We start from the raw sequence: 18,695 nt of genomic DNA, 5'->3' as shown, positions 1-18,695 counted from the left end.
TCTAAATATTCAATTACTCAGTGGTGATTATTATGTGGCCTTCTTGGCTTACTCCAATATTAGATTAATATAGATTTCTTGTGCCAAATTAGCGGAAATCACTGTTGCACATAAGAGTGACTCACTCTTTTTTAGTTGTATTTATGCTATAGAAGCAGCATCATTTTAAGCTTAAAAGCTTTTATATTTTAAATCTGGGGATACTGTACCTTGGAGAGCATAAGGTAGTTGTATTGGAAACGTTTCAACAAAACACAGTGGAACTTTTAAGAGATTCTGATTTCGTTATGTTTAAAGGATTCCTTTTGTTTTTTGAAAAGTGGCTGTTCCTATTCTACCATAACATCAATCAGTAAGACTTAAAGTTTCCTCGTTCCTAGTTTTAAGTGCAAAGAACTAGAAAAAGAAGAGAAATGTTTGGAGCTGTCCATGGTAGCATGCTCTTTAAAAAGTAAACTGTAGTAAATCGCATATACTCTGTGTAATTGGTTTTATTGCCATTTTTAAAGGTTGGGATTAAATTCTTGTCAGATAAATTGATGTGATATATACAGTAGTTATTTGCAGATAATGTAACTATTATAGTTTTATAACTACATTGCAAAACTTTAAACTTCCGTAATGTTAATAATGTTCCTGGTTGTAGCTTTAAAGTATTTATGAATAAATAAACAAAAACCACAATCTATTAAATATATAATTCTTTAGGTTGATATTAATGTGAGAGCGCAGTGCAAATAGTTTCCATGGTAGTAGGGCAATGTGAGCAAACATCAAAAAATGTAACTTGCATGACTTTATTGCTCTTGAAATTAATTCTTGTCCTTATGTGACCTGCCATGTCTGCTATAGAAATCTAAAAGATCATAATTGTTTGATATGAAATGCAAAAAGAATAGTTAAATTGAAAGTTTAACATCATGAAATTCAAAATCCCAAGCGGTATATAAACATTAAAAGAAACTTTGGACTGCTAATCCTAGGAAATGAGTTTTATGGATTGAATTCAACAAGGCTTCAGAAATGGTTCCATCTGCTGCCTAGCAGCTGGTGAAAGGATAAATTTAATTCATTAATTCATTTGGAAAAAAGGATCCAAGTAGTAAAGACTTCATTGCTCATAATGCATATAGGTGAAAACACAAACTAAAATCTGGTCCAATTGATCATCCTAGATAATGAGCTACATTTTGTCTTCCCTTTTTCAGTAAAGGTCTTAGTGATTGAGTCAATACGGTGTTGATTTTTGTGGCAATAACCAATAATTTCCAATCATTTCAATGATAGGAAAAACTCAGGGAGATTTAAAGTTGGTTGCCGTTTTTAATGTAGGGAACTGTAGGCAATAGAAATTACGCACTTTCTGATTTTGTGCATTGTGTATATGGATAGCACTGTATGCATCCATACTATAATTTATGCACATATATACCTGAATCATATAGATTCTGAATCACTTCAGTGAACTACTTCCGTTAGGTAGCATCTTTCCATTTGTTGAAATATTCAAAATTATGTAGTATTCAAGATGAATGTAAGTAAAGCACATATTAGATTCAAAATTCATACTTACTCAAAAGTTGCAAGGTTCAAAATAACACTTGTTTCCTTTTCTCCTCTTTCTACACTTCAAACTAGTGGCCCCAGTCTCTGTTTTCACTCACACCCTGCAGAGGTTTTCAAAAGATACCAAGTTGTACATGAAGTAGGCTTTTCTCAACTCCTCTGTTGTTAGTTACTTTGACATAAGATGTGGAAAAAAGATTTAGTTGACTGGATTGCCCAGGACTTTTAAGTGTTTTTATATAAAAGTAATGGAGATCCGATGCCCACTTCTTTGAATTGTTTCACTTAAATCAACATGATGAGGAATTAGAAAAGTTAATGTTGTTTCCTCCTTTAACTTATAATCACATTGGTGGATTTTTTTTGTCTGCCAGCATTTTAATAAGAGTGAGGTTTCCCTTTGAAATATTTAGCTCACCTTTTGGGCAAGGTAAATGTTTCCTGGTTGCCAGTAATTGATCCATGATAGAGATAAGAACACCCCTGGAAGCTAGGCTGCTTCAGCAGCCAGCTTACATTTTAGTACTTCTTTTTGGATGGTGATTTCATGAATGGTTTTTGACTTTTCTTTCTTTGTGGCCCATAGCTCACTGTGGTGGGTTTGTTGGATTTACTATAAAGATTCTGTTTGCACCCTGTGGGTTGGGTTAAGAATCAGGGTTTATGCATTTACTTGTACTGTTGCATTGTTTATACAGCTTTGGTTTAGTTTTGATCTTTTTTTTTTTTCTTTCTTTCTTTTTTTTTTTTTTTTTTTTTGCCTTTGAGGCTCTTCCACAGTGTCAGCTGCTGACTGATAGTAGGAAAACGGCCTCGTGGTGTGAATGAAAGGGACCTAGCGGTTGGTAAACAGAGATAAGGAATAAATAGAGCACAGGCAAAAGGAGATAGTTCTGTGGGGGCCCAGATTGCTGCCAGTCTGTTCAAGGGAGATGCAGAGCCTGTCCTTTCCCCAGATTAAATTAGTGTGCGAAATCTCCAGTGACCTCCTCCCCTTCTCCCCATACTCTTTAGCCAAGCTGAACAGCCTCTGCTGTAAAGTATTCATTTTATCCAGGGACAAGCTGGACAATAGAACTCTCCCTGATACTTATGGACAGCTGTCGTCATTCATAGTGCTCTCAGTATTTCATTTTTCATAGGAGTTAAAAGGGTTTTTACCTTGTAACTGAAAGAGGGCATAAATGCAACTTTGCCAGTTCTGGAGCTTCTGGGGCAGGGGGTGGGATGGAAGTGGGGTGACTTTGGAGTTAGGAGAAGCTGCTAAAGAAAGCAATTCTTTTTTGTCTTGCTAATATGATTAAACTAAGACAGAAATTAAATTCTAAATCTGGGTTCCTTGCAAACAGAAAATATCTTCGATTCCAAAAGTTTCCTAAAATTAAGGTCACCAGTGCCAGCTAGATCATTCATCTCCGCCCACTCTACCCTTTGTTTTGGCTAAATATGCATGCATTTTATTACCTGTGAATAACCACCCGTAAATAGTAAGCCTGTGAGATACCTCGGTAGTCCCATATTTTTTTTCTTTTTTTAGTGATTTACTGCAAATATATTCAGCATTTGACTGATTAAATAGACCTTCGGCAACCTTGAGGGTCACTGTGTAGAGTATGTACATAGAAAATGCATCAGCCCATTGTACCCTGGCAGCTAATGAGATTGGTCGTTAAGTAAATGACACAAAGCCTACAAAAAAAGCTTAGCAGCTCACTAGAGTATCACAGAGTGTCCCTGCACACCACACAACGACACAAACACTGGACTAACCTAGCCCACCCCTGCTTTATTCTACATCACTGCTTCCCTGATGTCAGCGTGAGAGGCAGAACAAAGGCTAGGAGGCACGGGTAAGTCAGTCTGGCAATTAAGCCCTAGGGAGAAAGTAGAACAAATCTTAGCCTAACCGTGGGGCTGAAAGTCCGATTCTCTACAAGTAGGTCAGAATGAAGGGATTTTGCTATCACTTCTGGAAATGTGGCTTCAGTGATCAGTGCTCTTATGTTGTTGTTATTGTTGTTTTGTTTTGCCGTTTCATAAAAGTTTTTGAATTTCACAAGTGAAGTGTACCCCAAAATGCAAGTGAACTTGAATTTGAGAAGGTAGGCTGTTTGTTGGAGAAATGGTGCTTTCACAAATGACGACTATTCAGGTGTGGGTTCAGGTTTGAAAAACTTTCAAAAGCATGAGGCAACTTTGATTTTAGTTAGTCCTACTGCTTTTAAAAGATAATTGAGCTGGACTGTGTGCAGTGAGATTCATTCTTGTCACTGTAAAATTGTCCCATCTGCTAAGGAATATTTAATATCATATGTGGCATAACCATTTCCTTGATCAGTATCTTAAAAATCAATCAATCAAACGCAACAAAACAAGAAAATAAAAGCTTGCCTGTTCTTCGTGTATTCCATCTCTCTTGGATCTGCAAATAAAATCATTGCTGCAAATCTGTAATATTGAATAGGATTAGTGGTTATTTGCTTGCTGTACTTGGGAAAAAATCAAAGCTCTCTGACACTGAGCAGCATTGGTTTACTGTGTCCCTTAGAAAAATGCATTTGCAGTATTGAAGTATAACATTGCAGGATCCTTTTAGAGAAATATGGCAACAGGAAGTTGCCAGAAAGTCTTATTTGCCTTGCTGAAATGTCTGTCTGCCTTAGACTTGTGTACTCAGAGGATGTTTAGCTCAAGAGAGGATGATATTGTTACAAGACATCCAGGTAAATTAAATATTTTATTCTAAGAACTATCAGCTTAGCGGATTGTCAGTGGTTTAATAAACTCTGACAATCTCATTGAAAACATTTTAAAAAGTATTGTTAACAGAAGTGTGGTGTTTTAAAAATAGATGGATTCATAATATCAGTGTCAGGATTAAATTTTTAAAACCATTGTCATTTAATATTAGAATGGCATGTCATAATCATCTGTTCATAAATTAAAACTCTCCATATTATGTAGAAATCAGTTTGCTAACTTGGATTACTTGCTCTGAAACATTTTTATTTATATAAGAATATAGAAATTTTATAATACAGAATAAATCACTTAGTATTTACGAGAGATTCATAATAGAGGTTTATAATATGGTCTGGGTGACCAGAGGTCACATATTTCTTCCTTTTTTTTTTTTTTTTTTTTTTGTCTGAAAGTACTTTCTTCTTCTAAGTGTGTTCCAAACATTCAATTTACTTATATAATTCATTTAAGACTGTATGTGTGTTATATATAACATATATTATGTCTTACAAACTCTATTATTTTTATAGTAACCAGGATTGACAAGGAAATTAATTTTGTGAAAATAGAGGTATAATAGTGTCGTGGTAATGTCAAGTAAAATATATGTAGGGAAGATATGCTATGATTTTACTAAATTAAGAATTTTCTAATATGTAATCTCATCAATATGGTAGAAATCATGGGAAAAGCAAGCTGTATGAAAATGGCCATAATTGCTACCTACCAATTTCAGTTTCCAATAGAGTTCTGCAACTAGTTTACTCTTTCAGGCATTATAGGTATAGTAGAGGTTTTGTTTTTTTCTTTTTTCTGTTATGAAGATTTTAAATTTGAATCTTATGGATTATAATCTATTTTTCTGTACTGGCTAATGTTCATCATGTTAAATACAGGAGTGAGTTGTTCAGAAAATATACAAGCCTTCTGAATGGCTATAAATATTTTGCCCTTCTCCTCACCAATACAGCAAAGGATGTGCAAACTTGACTGAAGCCTGTACAGGTGGATCACTGCGGATAAAACTGAGTGGAATTACTGTCACAGAAATGTAGTTGTCCTTCTTCAGAACAAAATAAGGCTGTGTTGTAATTAAGAGAAGAGGGCACAGATCATTACTTTTGGCTTATGTGAACTTGTTTCTACAAATATTGTTCCTGAATTTGAGAAATTTTTAAAAAATTTAACATGGAAATACACTAAAATATGGTTTTATTTGATTTATAACTTTTTCTTTAAAGAAATTTGAGAACCTTAACTTCTGTCAACAGAAGGAACTTTTATTTAGGTTCACTTAATTGACATATAAGTATTACTAAAACTATGTTGTTCAAAAGATTATACTCGGTGCTATGGGTAATAGGGGGGCCTCATTCTCACCCATGAGAATCCACAATCTAAGAACTATAAAGCATTTCCTAGAGAAAAAGTCATTATACATGCCATATGGGTGACACAAAGTGATAAGAGAATCTCTGACACCCCCTTCTCAAGTGCATGTGTTTGAGACCTGGTTATTCCATTTACTAAATCTGTGGTTCTGGATAAGTTATTTAATTTTTATGGGCCTTGGTTTCCTGGTCTGTTAGTTGGAGGCCAGGCTAGTAAATCTTGCCTCATGACTCATGTGAAAATTAGATTAGATAATATACCTAGAGCCCTGGGTATATGGTACGTTTTCAAAGAATGTTTGTTTCTTAACTTTCACTTGGAGTTTGTGACAGTTAAGTGGACACTCCAGTATCATATTATATACTTCCTACACATCCACTTCCGTCAGTACAGAACTCTCTCATGTTTTCCCTTCCAGAGCCTTAAATTTTGTGAGATTCCTTGAAGAATTGTGAAAATTCCATTTTATATGGCTGAGTGCTCATATCCAGCATAAGGTAATAAGTTAAACATACTAAGTGCACATTAAGCATACATGGCTATATTGGCTTATTATACATAGTCTTATTAATGGCAATCCAAAGTATACCTTAGAATTTCATGAATTTCAACTTTAACTTTATGTAAGCAGAAATACTTAATTTTATCTAATTTCAAAGTGGAATATCTATAATTTAAGTACTAAGTTATAGGAAAGGTCTTGATGTAATAATATTATTAGGTTTACTCCTCATTTCTTTCTTATTTTTAAAATTAATATATTTAATTTTTGCCTCTTTAGGATTCATTTCATAAGTTTTTGGCTTAGATGGTTGACACTTTGGATTTGGTAAAAAAAAAAAAAAAAAAAAATCCCTCTTCCAGGATGTTATGATTGAAAAATATTTTATTTTATCACCTGGATAAAGAAACTTGAACATAGCTTATTGCTGAATGTTTTAAAATTCCATTTCAGTGAACTCTAAGAGACACTTGAATTTCTTTTTAAGTATTTGAATTGTTGTTTTGTCAACTTTTGCATAAATTTGTAAGCTTCTGGGCAAAAATTACTACTTTTTCAGTTTAATTCTTCAGATTGTGATTGTAGGAATATTTTTTTCTGACAGGATTCAACCTGCACATTTAAGTTGCACCTTTGAGAGGATCTTGTAGCTAAGAAGAATTTCTGATCTCATAAATCTTATATCCACAAGTAAATTGTGTTGACCCACAAAATTGTCAAAGCCTTCAAAGTCTTATTAGTAACTTATTTGTACTAATAAATAAGGTTACCTAGAATATATAATAACTTTTTAGATCGGAACATTTTAATTTACTTGATTTATACAGTATAAATATGAAGGTGCCAGAGATAGCTACACAAAATACAGGTTCTCTAAGTACTCCTAAATGTTCTATTTGTTGATTTGTCATAAATATGTTAATTGATATACTGTCTTAACGAAGAGTTACACTTGATAATTCCATGAAAAACATTTACATCACAATTTCATTAAAAAATAAGTATGTGAATTTCAGTAATACTTTTTCCACCATTTCCAACATTTAAAAGTTTAATTTTGTTTCCTAAATTTTGAGTGTTTTCTCATGAAGGGGAAATATAGCTAAAGGCCAGTGTGTAAATCTTGCCTTATCTTTTTTTTCAAATGTATCATATATGTATTGAAACATATTTCTATATGAAGAAATTCAGACTTGGCATGAGACAAAACTTAGTTATCATTACTTATGATGTTATGCAGAACCAGACAGAAATGAAATAGTTAATTATTTCAGTAGAATAAACAGTATTTTAATCCCTGGAATGTAGGTTAAAGAGAATCAGAAAACAAAAAAATGAAAAATTTTGTTATTGGAAATCTAATTTGTAAAGAATGCGATTAGATAGAAAGACGCACCCACTGTTTGCTCTTTTGTTTCCATAGTATATTTGATATGAATTTGAATGAAGGTATTTACCACTTTAAAATTTTCTTCTTTCAAATATCAAACAATGGTAGGAATTAGTCTAAACATTTCTATTCTGAAGGGTGAAAAGGGGACGAGAAAGAAATATGCTCATGAAGAAAATGAAATCAAGGAAAGATTGAGGCTGACAATATGACTACTTTAGAATGGGGGCAAAAATTAGAGTGTACAACCTATTATGTGCAGATCCCTTGATCTTTTTTTTGTGTAAAAGATACCAGTGTCTACCAAAAGGGTTAAAGAAAATGCATTCTGTTGCATCTGCTTACTAAATCCCTTACTTTAGTAGAAATTCAAATTTTGTAAAGATTATTCGTTTTATTGATGCATATAATTATAATCACAAGCCATCTGCTGATTTGGCAGGCATGGTTAAAATTCTCTAACTCTCATAACCTTTCAAGTACAGTGCCCTTGGGACTCTATTTCACTTTTATATTTTGGAAAACATGTAGAGACAAATAAGGGCGGTCATCTGCAGAATGTCAGACCTGAGGAAATGAAAGAATGGAGACCAGGGTTGCTGTTGTGGTTATTTTTAATGGTAGAGGAAGTTATTTTTTCCTTTTTTTCTTTTTTTGCTTCTGACTTCATGAAGGATTATCCTAGATTCTATGATGTATTTGGGAATTTTTTTTCCTAGGGATTAAAGCCCTATCATTTTACTCCTGAAAGGCAAGTTCCAAGTCTAAACAAAACAAACAAATAAAAAACCTTTCCAAATACTGCCTACATTGGTTTACACAGGTCAATTAAATATATTTCACATAGGCTTTTTGAACTAATAAAATATTCCACCAGCTTTATTTTTCTAAAATACTTAGGTTCAATTGACTAACCTTTCAGGCATAGATTTTAGGTTGTAAAACAGTTTGTACATTTTGATGCCAACTTTTTGGCTTAAATGTCAAATTTCCAAGTGTTTGTTGTTGTTGTTTTTGTATGAAATCATGAACTGATCAGATTTCCCATGGCAGGTATCTTCCTGGGGTCCTTATTTGCTACCATAAACGTTTGAAGTTTGCTGGTGTTCTATACCTGATTCACTTAGTTCCTTGGAACCATTTCTTCTGTAATCCTTATCTTCTGTAAACCTTATCAACCTGAGGATTCCAAGGGCCAAGATTTGCAGATTAGAGTTGATATACAGGCCATATCACAGCAGATTGCAAGTGAGATGAGGGGAATTTGAAAAAGCCATGGGATCTCAGATCTTGGCTCTGTCAAATAATGGAAATGTGCACATATACGTCTCCCACCTCACACATGCACGCACAGACACACACACACCATTCATAGTTAAATATCATTAAGTAGCTGAAGGATTCTGACTTGACTTGGGTAAATCGTTAATTCAAGAACTATTAGGGTTTGGCAAATAAGAAAAATAACTTTTGGTACAAACGTGCATATGAATTTTTTTCATAACAACGATGATATAGGGATCCCTGGGTGGCGCAGCGGTTTAGCGCCTGCCTTTGGCTCAGGGCGGGATCCTGGAGACTCGGGATCGAATCCCACGTCGGGCTCCCGGTGCATGGAGCCTGCTTCTCCCTCTGCCTGTGTCTCTGCCTCTCTCTCTCTCTCCCTATGTGACTATCATAAATAAATAAATTAATAAATTAAAAAAACAACAACGATGATATATATGACAACAGTAATAATAATAACCCTTAACATTTACCAGGTGCTTACACTGAGCCACCTATGCTGTTAAATTCCTTATAGGTATTATATAATTCAATACTCAGCATTTCCACTCCTGTCTCCTTTTTGCAGATGAAGCAACTGAAACGGAGACATTAAGAAGTTTTTTTCCTTAGGTCACCACCAGGATTGAAGCTTGAGCCCAAAATCTAACTGCTCTCTAAATCCATTCTCTTAATGTGTCCCTATGCTATATGGTGTCTGAGCACAAAGTATTAAAAAAAAAACAGAAAACAATGTCAGCAACTTTGTGTCAAATGACAGTAGATCTCAAGTATGTCTGGGTTCCACTCGTAGTTAAATGTCATTTAGTAGTCGAATGATTGGGACTTGGCAAGTTGCTTTATTTTCCTTACTGATAACATTTGTCATAGTAAGGGTTATGCTGGGTGACGTAACCCCTATGGTCCTTTCATTCCCCAAATTCTATAACTCTGTGAACTTTTTATAATGAAAACATCCTATCAGTTTGAAAAATAATTCAGAGACAGCATAAACCTTTATTACACCTCTCTAAGACATACATATTTAGCATGCCAATTAACCTTGATATCAGAAATAACCTACGCTAAGAACCGAATGAGCTTTAGCTCTGATGCTAAACATCAGATCAAAAGTTAAACATTTGGCCAAATAGCCAGAAATCTTAGCTCACAGAATCTGTGAGCATCAACATTGATACTTAAAAAGGTCTGATAATTGAATTCTTCCTCTGAGTAGTTTGGTGTCAAGCAGAAGACATGTGTTTTTCTATTATAATAATAAGATAGTACTGACATGGTGCCAACCACTCTTCTAAGTACTTTCCGTCTATGAATTCTTTTAATTCACACAACAGCCACAACCAGAGCAACAGCCTATAGGGTAAAGTGAAGTTCTGTTATCAGCCTCTTTTCATAGATGAGAAGACTGTGCCATGGGGCAGTGGGGCAAGCTGCCAGGGAATCCATGGCTGCAGGGTCAGAGCTCTGATTGACCTATGGCCTCAGGCAGGGCGCACTAACTGCTGCACATTTGACCTCTGTGCCTTCTATCTATGGGCTTGTTAAGGTTTCACTTCGCTTAAAAAAATATTTGGAAACATAGATTACAGTTGCAGATATATAGAGAGATAGATGATAGATAGATAGATAGATAGATAGATAGATAGTATTTATTTTTGCATTTTAGATCTTAATTAGGAAGTTATTGTCACAATACTCATGTAGTTTCCTTAAATCACTATAGAATATTAAAGTAAAAGCATTTTTGGATCTTTTGCAAATATCATATTGAAAATATAATAGTAACTAAAAGGAGTCAAGTTAGTGATATTTGATAAAAAGGCTTTAGAAGAGAAACTGTATTTAAAATCATTTAATTCTCAGAATCTACTGAAAAAGCTTTGAACATTGTGAGAAATGCACAAGTGATTGTTAAAGAAAGAAAGAATATAAAAATGAAGAGTTTTAGTTACAATAAAACCTCTCCTAGGGTTACATTAAGTTCACAAGAGATTAAAATATTTTATTCCAGGTGTGCCTCAGTACCTCAGTGGATTAAGTGTCGACTCTTAATCTCAGCTCAGGTCTTGAACTCAGGGTCATGAGTTCAAGCCCCTCGTTGGGGTCCATGCTGGGTATGGAGCCAACTTAAAAAATTAATAAGTAAGTAAGTAAATAAATAAATAAAACATTTTATTCTAGCTAGATACGTTTTCAGATATTTTTGTATTTTACATGTACTAAATTTTCCAATAGAGTCAAGTGAAAAATGTGTATATCAATACTAAAACATTGTGAACAGTTTATGTAGGCTCGTGTATCATAATGGCCTATGCGAAGATAAAATAGTCTGTGGTCACATGCAATTCCACTCTGCCACTCAACCCTAATGCATATGGGCCAGAGCATCTCATCAGGCATTGCCAATTCCATTTCTCCTCTAAAAGGTAAATTTATGGCCTGAAGAACAGAATGACCACTTCACTTGGAGGTAACATCAGGGAAGATTTCAAAGAAGCATTTAAAGAGTCTTGAATCTATTCATTCAAAAAACACGAAGAATCTACTATGTTCCAGCAACTGCGTCAAGCAGTGTAGACACAACCTAAGCACTGTAAGACATCACAGCATAGTAGGTGACACAGCATACTGATATTCAGAATACAGTGGGATCTGTGCTCTGCAAGAGGCAAACCCAGGACATAGATTTGAAAACTGGTGACAAGTCATAAATGACAACCATCTGGCTTGGATTACAGTGTGTGGATGGTTAACCAAGATAGGAGACTCAGAAGGAAGAGGTTATTTTGAGGAAAAGATGATGTGCACATTAAATATAAGACAAGCAGGTGGTGATGTTTGCTATACAGTGGGCCAGTGCATCAGGAATTCAAGAGTGAGATTTAGTTGGAATGGAGAGATGGACATTAGGATGTAGCTTCTGAGGAGACTATAGTGAGGAAGGGACCAAAATTAGGAACCCTGGGAATATCAATATGTAAATGGGAAAAGGAGAACCAATGAAGAAGAACACCGAAGAAATCCAGAGTGACAGACAAAACAAAGATACAATTTCTTAAGGAAAGACTCAGCAATACTGCTAATTACTCAGAGCACAGACTGAAAATGCAGCACAAAATATGTCAAGTAGGAAGTCACAGGTGATCTTAGCCGAGAAACTTCAGTGGAATCAGGGCTTGAAAGCCAGATGGCTATGGGTTGTGTAGGGAAGGGAAAGTGAGAACAAAAAGCCTCTGGGGACTTTAAGAAGTTTGACTCTCAAGAACAGAGTTAGCAATATATACTTATATGCTAAAGAGAAGGAACCAGAGAGATTAAGAAGACTGAAAAATTTAAAGGTATGTAAGAAAAACCAGTTAGATGAAGTAAGAAGCAAATGCAATAGAGCTCAATGGAGAACCTGCCCTTGGAAGGAGAAAGCCTCTTCCTCTAAAACTAGAGCAAAGGGAGCAGTGGAGACAGAAATAAATTTGTAAGTGTAGAGATGAGAGGCCAAGACATTCAGAGTTGATAGCCTCAACATCCCCTGAAAAATTAGGCAACAAATTTGATATCAACTCTGTGTAAAATGGTTTTAGACTATAAATGATTTTAACATGCTAGTTTTTATCATTAGATTCACATCATATGATTAAAAACAAAAGGCTTTACTTAATTCCTAAGTGTTATTTATAATTGATATTTTTTTTAATTTTTTTTTAATTTATTTATTTATGATAGTCACACACAGAGAGAGAGAGAGAGAGGCAGAGACACAGGCAGAGGGAGAAGCAGGCTCCATGCACCGGGAGCCTGACGTGGGATTCGATCCTGGGTCTCCAGGATCGCGCCCTGGGCCAAAGGCAGGCGCTAAACCGCTGCGCCACCCAGGGATCCCTATAATTGATATTGGCATAGAAACTCAGAAGACTAATGGGAACCAGAAGATCTAGGGACATTCCTCTCTGATTTGAACTCCTTTTAAATTAGGAAGAGTAAAGGGGAAATGGAGAGTGTCCTTTCCTCTGGAGCCAGGAGCAGGAAGGGATGAAGAGCAGAGGATGAGAATGGCTTCTCTCCATGCAGGACAGTGTCAGACATGTTAGGAGCAATGAGTTTAGATCATAACAGACAGTAGATACATTTCTGGTCTTAGTATCTTTTCTTTTGGTATTTTTACCTTATTTTATCCTGGAGACAGAACTTCCAACTGTTAGCTTTCTTACTTTTACTACCTCTGTCCCAGACAAAGACCCCCTTTACACAGCCAGATGACTGCCATGGCCTAGAAACTGATTTCCTTCTGATCACTCCTCTGCTTGGTCATTCATGACGTCCCATCATACTTAAAATGCAGACTCTTTTCAATAGTCTGTATGGCTCCACTGTTTTATAAAACAGCTTAATTGAGGTATGATTCCACATACCATACAATATGAGGTGTACAGTTCAATAGTCTTTAGTATTTTCAGCACCATAATTAGTTTTAGAATATTTTGCTTCCCCCAAAGAAACTCTGCACCCCCTTAGCCATCACCCTGCAATCCTCCCTCCACCCCAGGCTCTAGGTAACTACTAATCTACCTCATGTTTCTGTAGCTATGCCTATTCTTTATGTATCTATAGCTATGCCTATTCTGGAAATCTCATATAAATGGAATCATACAACATGTCATCTTCTGTGACTGGCTTCTTTCACTTAGCACGTCTTCAAGGCTCACCTATCTTTCAGTACATAACGTTACTTCATTCCTTATTATTGCTGGATAATATTCCCTTGATTGGATATACTACATTTTATCCACTCATTAGTTTATGGACATTTGGGGTGTTTATGTGGACATGTTGTCATTTCTCTTGTGCATATACCTGGGAGTTGAATCTATGAATTATATAGTAACTATGTTTAACAATTAGAAGAACTGCCTGATTATTTTCCAATGCAGTTGCATTGGAAAAGACTCTGCAACAAAATGGCATTCCCATCAACAGTGTATGAAGGTCCAAGATGCCACCATATCCTCACCAACCCTTGTTATTGTCAGTCTTTTTCATTATTGCTATCCTACCAGGTATAAAGTGGCATTTCATTGTGGTTTTGAATTGCACATCCCTAGTGACTAATAATATTGAACACCTTTTCATGTGCTTATTGTTCATTTGTATGTCTTTTTTGAAGACGTGTCTATTCAAGTCCTTTTGCCCATTTTTAATTGGGTGATTTGTCTTTCTCTTATTTTTTTATTATTATTATTATTATTTTTTTTAATTTATGATAGTCACACACACAGAGAGAGAGAGAGAGAGAGGCAGAGACATAGGCAGAGGGAGAAGCAGGCTCCATGCACTGGGAGCCCGACGTGGGATTCGATCCCGGGTCTCCAGGATCACGCCCTGGGCCAAAGGCAGGCGCTAAACCGCTGCGCCACCCAGGGATCCCCTGTCTTTCTCTTATTGAGTTGCAATCATTCTTTATATATTCTAGATACGAAGGCTTTGTTTTCACCCCAGGCACATGGTTTTCCTACTCTTTCTCAAGTGAATAAAGATTATTTCTACTTCAATCTGAAATACCCCCTATCTTTCAGCCTGCCTTGTTTTCCAATAACACTTATCATTGCTTTAGATTGTATTGTATATTTTTTGTTTCCTTGGCTTTTGGTTTGATTCCCATGCTGGAATACAATTTCTGCTGCCTATCCCTGCTTCTCTATCACCTATCTCATGATGATGATGACAGACTGTTGTGATTAAACACATGCACCTTGGAGCTAGAGTTCGATTCCCAGCAGGCTGCTCACTAGCTGCGTGACTCTGGGCAAATATTTCTCTGTTTTAAGCTTCTCATTTGAAAGATGGGAATAATAAATAATCCCTAATCCATATAGTTGTCGTGCAAATTGAGTTAACAACTAATATGCATAAAACATTTATAGCGGTATCTACCACAAAGAATAGTAAAATTAAAAAGTCGACTAATATTTTTGACTGAATATTTAATGAATGTTCCTAGTAACTGCATATTCTCTTGAAGAAAATTGTCTGTTTAGCATCCAAAGATTTAATCAATGTCATCAAGACATGTCCTCACCATGACCACACAGCGTTATGAACGAAGTACTACTTACCTGTGGGCTTTGTTTAAGAAGTGATCTCTTTTTAGGTCATGGAATTTTGCAGAATTTCTACTGTGTGACTTGCCTGTTATGTGTGACACCTCATGTAATCCTCACAGGTCTAGAGGGAGGTTCCGTTATTGCACCTTTTTATTAGATGAAGCACCTGAATATTAGGGAGGTTACATAGTTCTGAGATCAAGAACTAGCAGGTGCTACAATTAGGATCTCAAGTTGCGTCAGTGTTAACTCAGCGACAAAGCATGGCACTCTCTAAATCTGCTGCCTTGGGCCAGTGCTCAGGATCTCCAGTCATCGACAAAACATTTCCTAGATCATTTATCACTGTATTCCCTACGTACTGGCTTTACGGTTTTTTCCAAACCATACTTCAGTGTCTCTATTATCTTTGTGTTTATTACTGATTCTCTGAACATTCTGTCCAGCCTATATCCAGTCTAAATGCAGCACAAAAACTTATATTCCTTGACCCCATTTATCATTGTGGATCTTTCTATGGTTTGCTCGAAAGACAGAGTTGTCTAGTGTCACAGTGCATTTTTAGCGAGTGCTACATAGCAGGAAAAACATTGGCATCAGATGTGATTTAGTAGCTCTTACTAGCAGTGTGACCTAAGTTTGCTCAACTTCAATTGGGAAAAACAATGATATCAATGTCCTTAGGTTGTTGTGAGGTTTAAATAAGATAATGGAAACATAAAATGCCTGGTCTGGTGCCTGAGTCAGTGTCAATGCACAAACTAATGGCAATGACAGCTGAAAGACTCACCTGATTTTATTTTTACTTTTCTCTCCTAAATTTATTTCACTCGAAGCATCATCTTACTACTTTCTATCCTCCCCACCTCCACTAACTTGAGATCAGTAGGCCTCGTACAACAGTCATTTATATTTTCATGATAAATATTATGTTTCTTGTGTTATCTTTTTATGTTATTTCATGTTTTTGAAAACTGCTCCACTTAATCTTTTTAGCCATTTGTAATGTGCAGCTCTCTTAATTTTAACATGTTGAACTGGCAGTGGTAGTCCTTAAATTTTAACACCTTCCTTTTGCCTTCAAGTGGCTTAGGTAGGATGTAGTAGTATTGCCTATGCTTTGGTCTTTTTTTGTTTGTTTGTTTGTAAAATTAATCTCAATTTATAAGCAAACTGTTTATAAAATTATTATTTTCTACTTCGCTAGTCTTTAGAAATATCAATAGTTCAATAATCTACTTTACAGCATTACATTTATTACTCTTAGCTAATCTCTAACGTGTGTTTTCACCAGCATGACTTTTTGCTACATCATATAGCTATTTTCCTATTTATCTCCAAATATTTCATCCATTGTTTTCCTAAAATTCATATCACAGAGGTAGTGAATTTGTCATGGTTCCCGGTTTTCTTAATAACTAGTCAACTGGCACTCAGTCAACATTTTTGTTGAGCACTTTATCTATGAAGGGAAGCAAAAAGGAGATTGCCCTTGCCCTGCAGGAGCATCCAATCTAGAGCAGATGATGACTATGTCAACAGTGATTCGTCCTGGTGGGCCAGCTGCTATGTGAGGTAGGCAAAGCTTACAGGAACGCAGAACCCAGACTTGGGGCAGGAGGGGTTAACCTCATGAAAGGGAACTCACACAGATCTCTGATGTAAAGCCTTCATTTCACAAGCACTCTTATCATTCACTATGACAACACAGTGTGCATATTAGATTATATTAGAAGGGATGCCATAGATATTCCAAGGCATTTTCTTACCACATGCGCTTTTTGGGGAAAAATTTAACGTAGCCAAAAATATGTAGTCTGTTACCTCTGACAGAAAATTCAGGTCAGATTCCCTCAGTAATCTGCCACAGCTAATGAAACACTGACATAAAGAGAAACCAATTGGCCAGTGAAAACCAATAAATATAATAGACTGGAATTGGATAAGCATAGGACAAAATACCTGATGTGAACTGTACTGACCTCTGATTAATCACATGAGACAACTATAAAACCAGATGTTCAAATGACCAAAGGCACATATTTAGTCTGATTCATTGTAAGTCTTAAAAACCATCCAAGGAGAAAGATCAGTTAGGATCTGGATATTCACATGCAGGCTCGGCCCATGACAACAATGTGCATTTTCATTCTCAATGTGTATGATTATGAGTTCTTCACTCAAATTATATACCCTGATATTTGTGCTTCCAGGGGAGGATTCTTGTCAAACTCATCAGATTGTCCTTCCATGTTACCAAAAAATAAATTCAGCACCCACATCTCCTCAAAGAATTTCATTTTATTGCCTCTTTGATTTGTACAGCAGGTATATCTGTACCATTAGAGTGGCACACATCATACACCCCTCTCCACTCACTAAGACTCCACCTATTTACATAAATGTTTTTCCCTCTTCTCCAGAAGAATTGGTGCTTAATAAACACTTGTGTAAATATGTTAATGAACTTATTAAATAATACTGTTCTATATCAAGAGGGCTGGTTACACTGATATTAATCAAATTCCTTATTTGTGATATTATCATTTTCTTGCACTTAATGAGATTGATATTTTTAAAATAGCATTGTTTAAAAAGAAATCAGTAAGATAGCAAAACCAAATAGGTGGTAGCAAGAATTCCAAAGGGGTTGTGGTTCATTGCAAGATCTTTCTCCTGTGCTTACTGATATTTCTTACATCGTGCCATATTTTCCCAGCTTTACTGGAGTACGATGTAATAAGTCCATGTTTCAGGTTACTGAGTAGCTTTTCCTGGCCTGAGTAAATCAATGCTAAAGCACCTAACTTCTGTTCAGTGAGAAACCTGGCATTTGGGAGACTCATCCTCCATCTCTTTGCTAAATCACACCCAACAAGGTTTCATTCTATATATTTTTTTCTTATTATCTAAGATATGTATTATTTTTATAAATGATGTTGCAAAATGCCCTTTTAAGAGCTTTAGCACTGAGATATTTACATGAACAGAAATGCAAACGTATTTTTAGTATTAGACTAAAAGGTTTTTTAAATTTTTTGTCTTTTAAGGAGATTTCAAGATAGTGTGTTCTTCAAAATAGCAATGATCAAAAGAGAATACTTCTCATGGTGTTTATGAGAAACTCGTTGTACCAGGTAGCAAATGTCAGAGTTTACTAGGACTGGTAAACATTGAAGTCTCAAAGAAATTTTCATCATTACTTGACATTGAAATCTGTTTTTATTATATGATTTTAAATTAACTCATTCCATATTTTATTTGCTTTTGCCAAGTTTAAATATTGTGCAGTCTTAGATTTGTAATTTGTGAGCTTACATTTGATAATGGCACCTGTAATGAAGAAGTACTTAATTGCTATTTCTTTCTTGACATGAATGGCTTCATCTGAAGGGAAGATCAAGTTCAATAAGCTATAAAGTGGTTCTCAGAATGTATTTAAAGATGGACCAGAACATTCACTTTTTTATGTTTCTTTCTATCGTAAAATAGTAAAATAGAGCAAATAAATATCTCTAGAATAAGGTGGCAATGCTTCTGTTCCATGTGGATATATTTTGCCTTTGGGAATTAGGATTCTTCTGTGCATTTAATAGTGAATATCTAAGGTGATGCTTCTCAAAGTGTGATCCCCAAACCATCAGTGACTACATCATCTGGGAGCTTGCTAGAAATGTACATTCTCATGCCCCACTCCAGAAGTACTAAATCAGTAGCCTGT

At 35.5% G+C, this 18,695-nt stretch overlaps 1 protein-coding gene across 3 annotated transcripts in view; it reads left to right on the top strand.

Moving 5' to 3' along the window:
- Positions 1-18,695, top strand: part of ST18 (ST18 C2H2C-type zinc finger transcription factor) — a 145,591-nt gene that overhangs the window by 1,634 nt on the left and 125,262 nt on the right. For 2 of the 3 annotated variants that reach the window (XM_038579290.1, XM_038579291.1), the window contains exon 2: positions 6,119-6,197. The exons of the other annotated variant lie outside the window; for it this stretch is intronic. The gene's annotated coding sequence lies outside the window, so the exon portion shown is untranslated. The remainder of the gene's footprint in view (positions 1-6,118; positions 6,198-18,695) is intronic. 3 annotated transcript variants of the gene reach the window in all.

Source organism: Canis lupus, chromosome 29, assembly GCF_011100685.1.
Source record: "Canis lupus familiaris isolate Mischka breed German Shepherd chromosome 29, alternate assembly UU_Cfam_GSD_1.0, whole genome shotgun sequence".
Lineage (NCBI taxonomy): Eukaryota > Metazoa > Chordata > Mammalia > Carnivora > Canidae > Canis > Canis lupus.
Note: the sequence above shows the minus strand (reverse complement) of the source record. Positions and strands in the feature narration are given on the sequence as shown.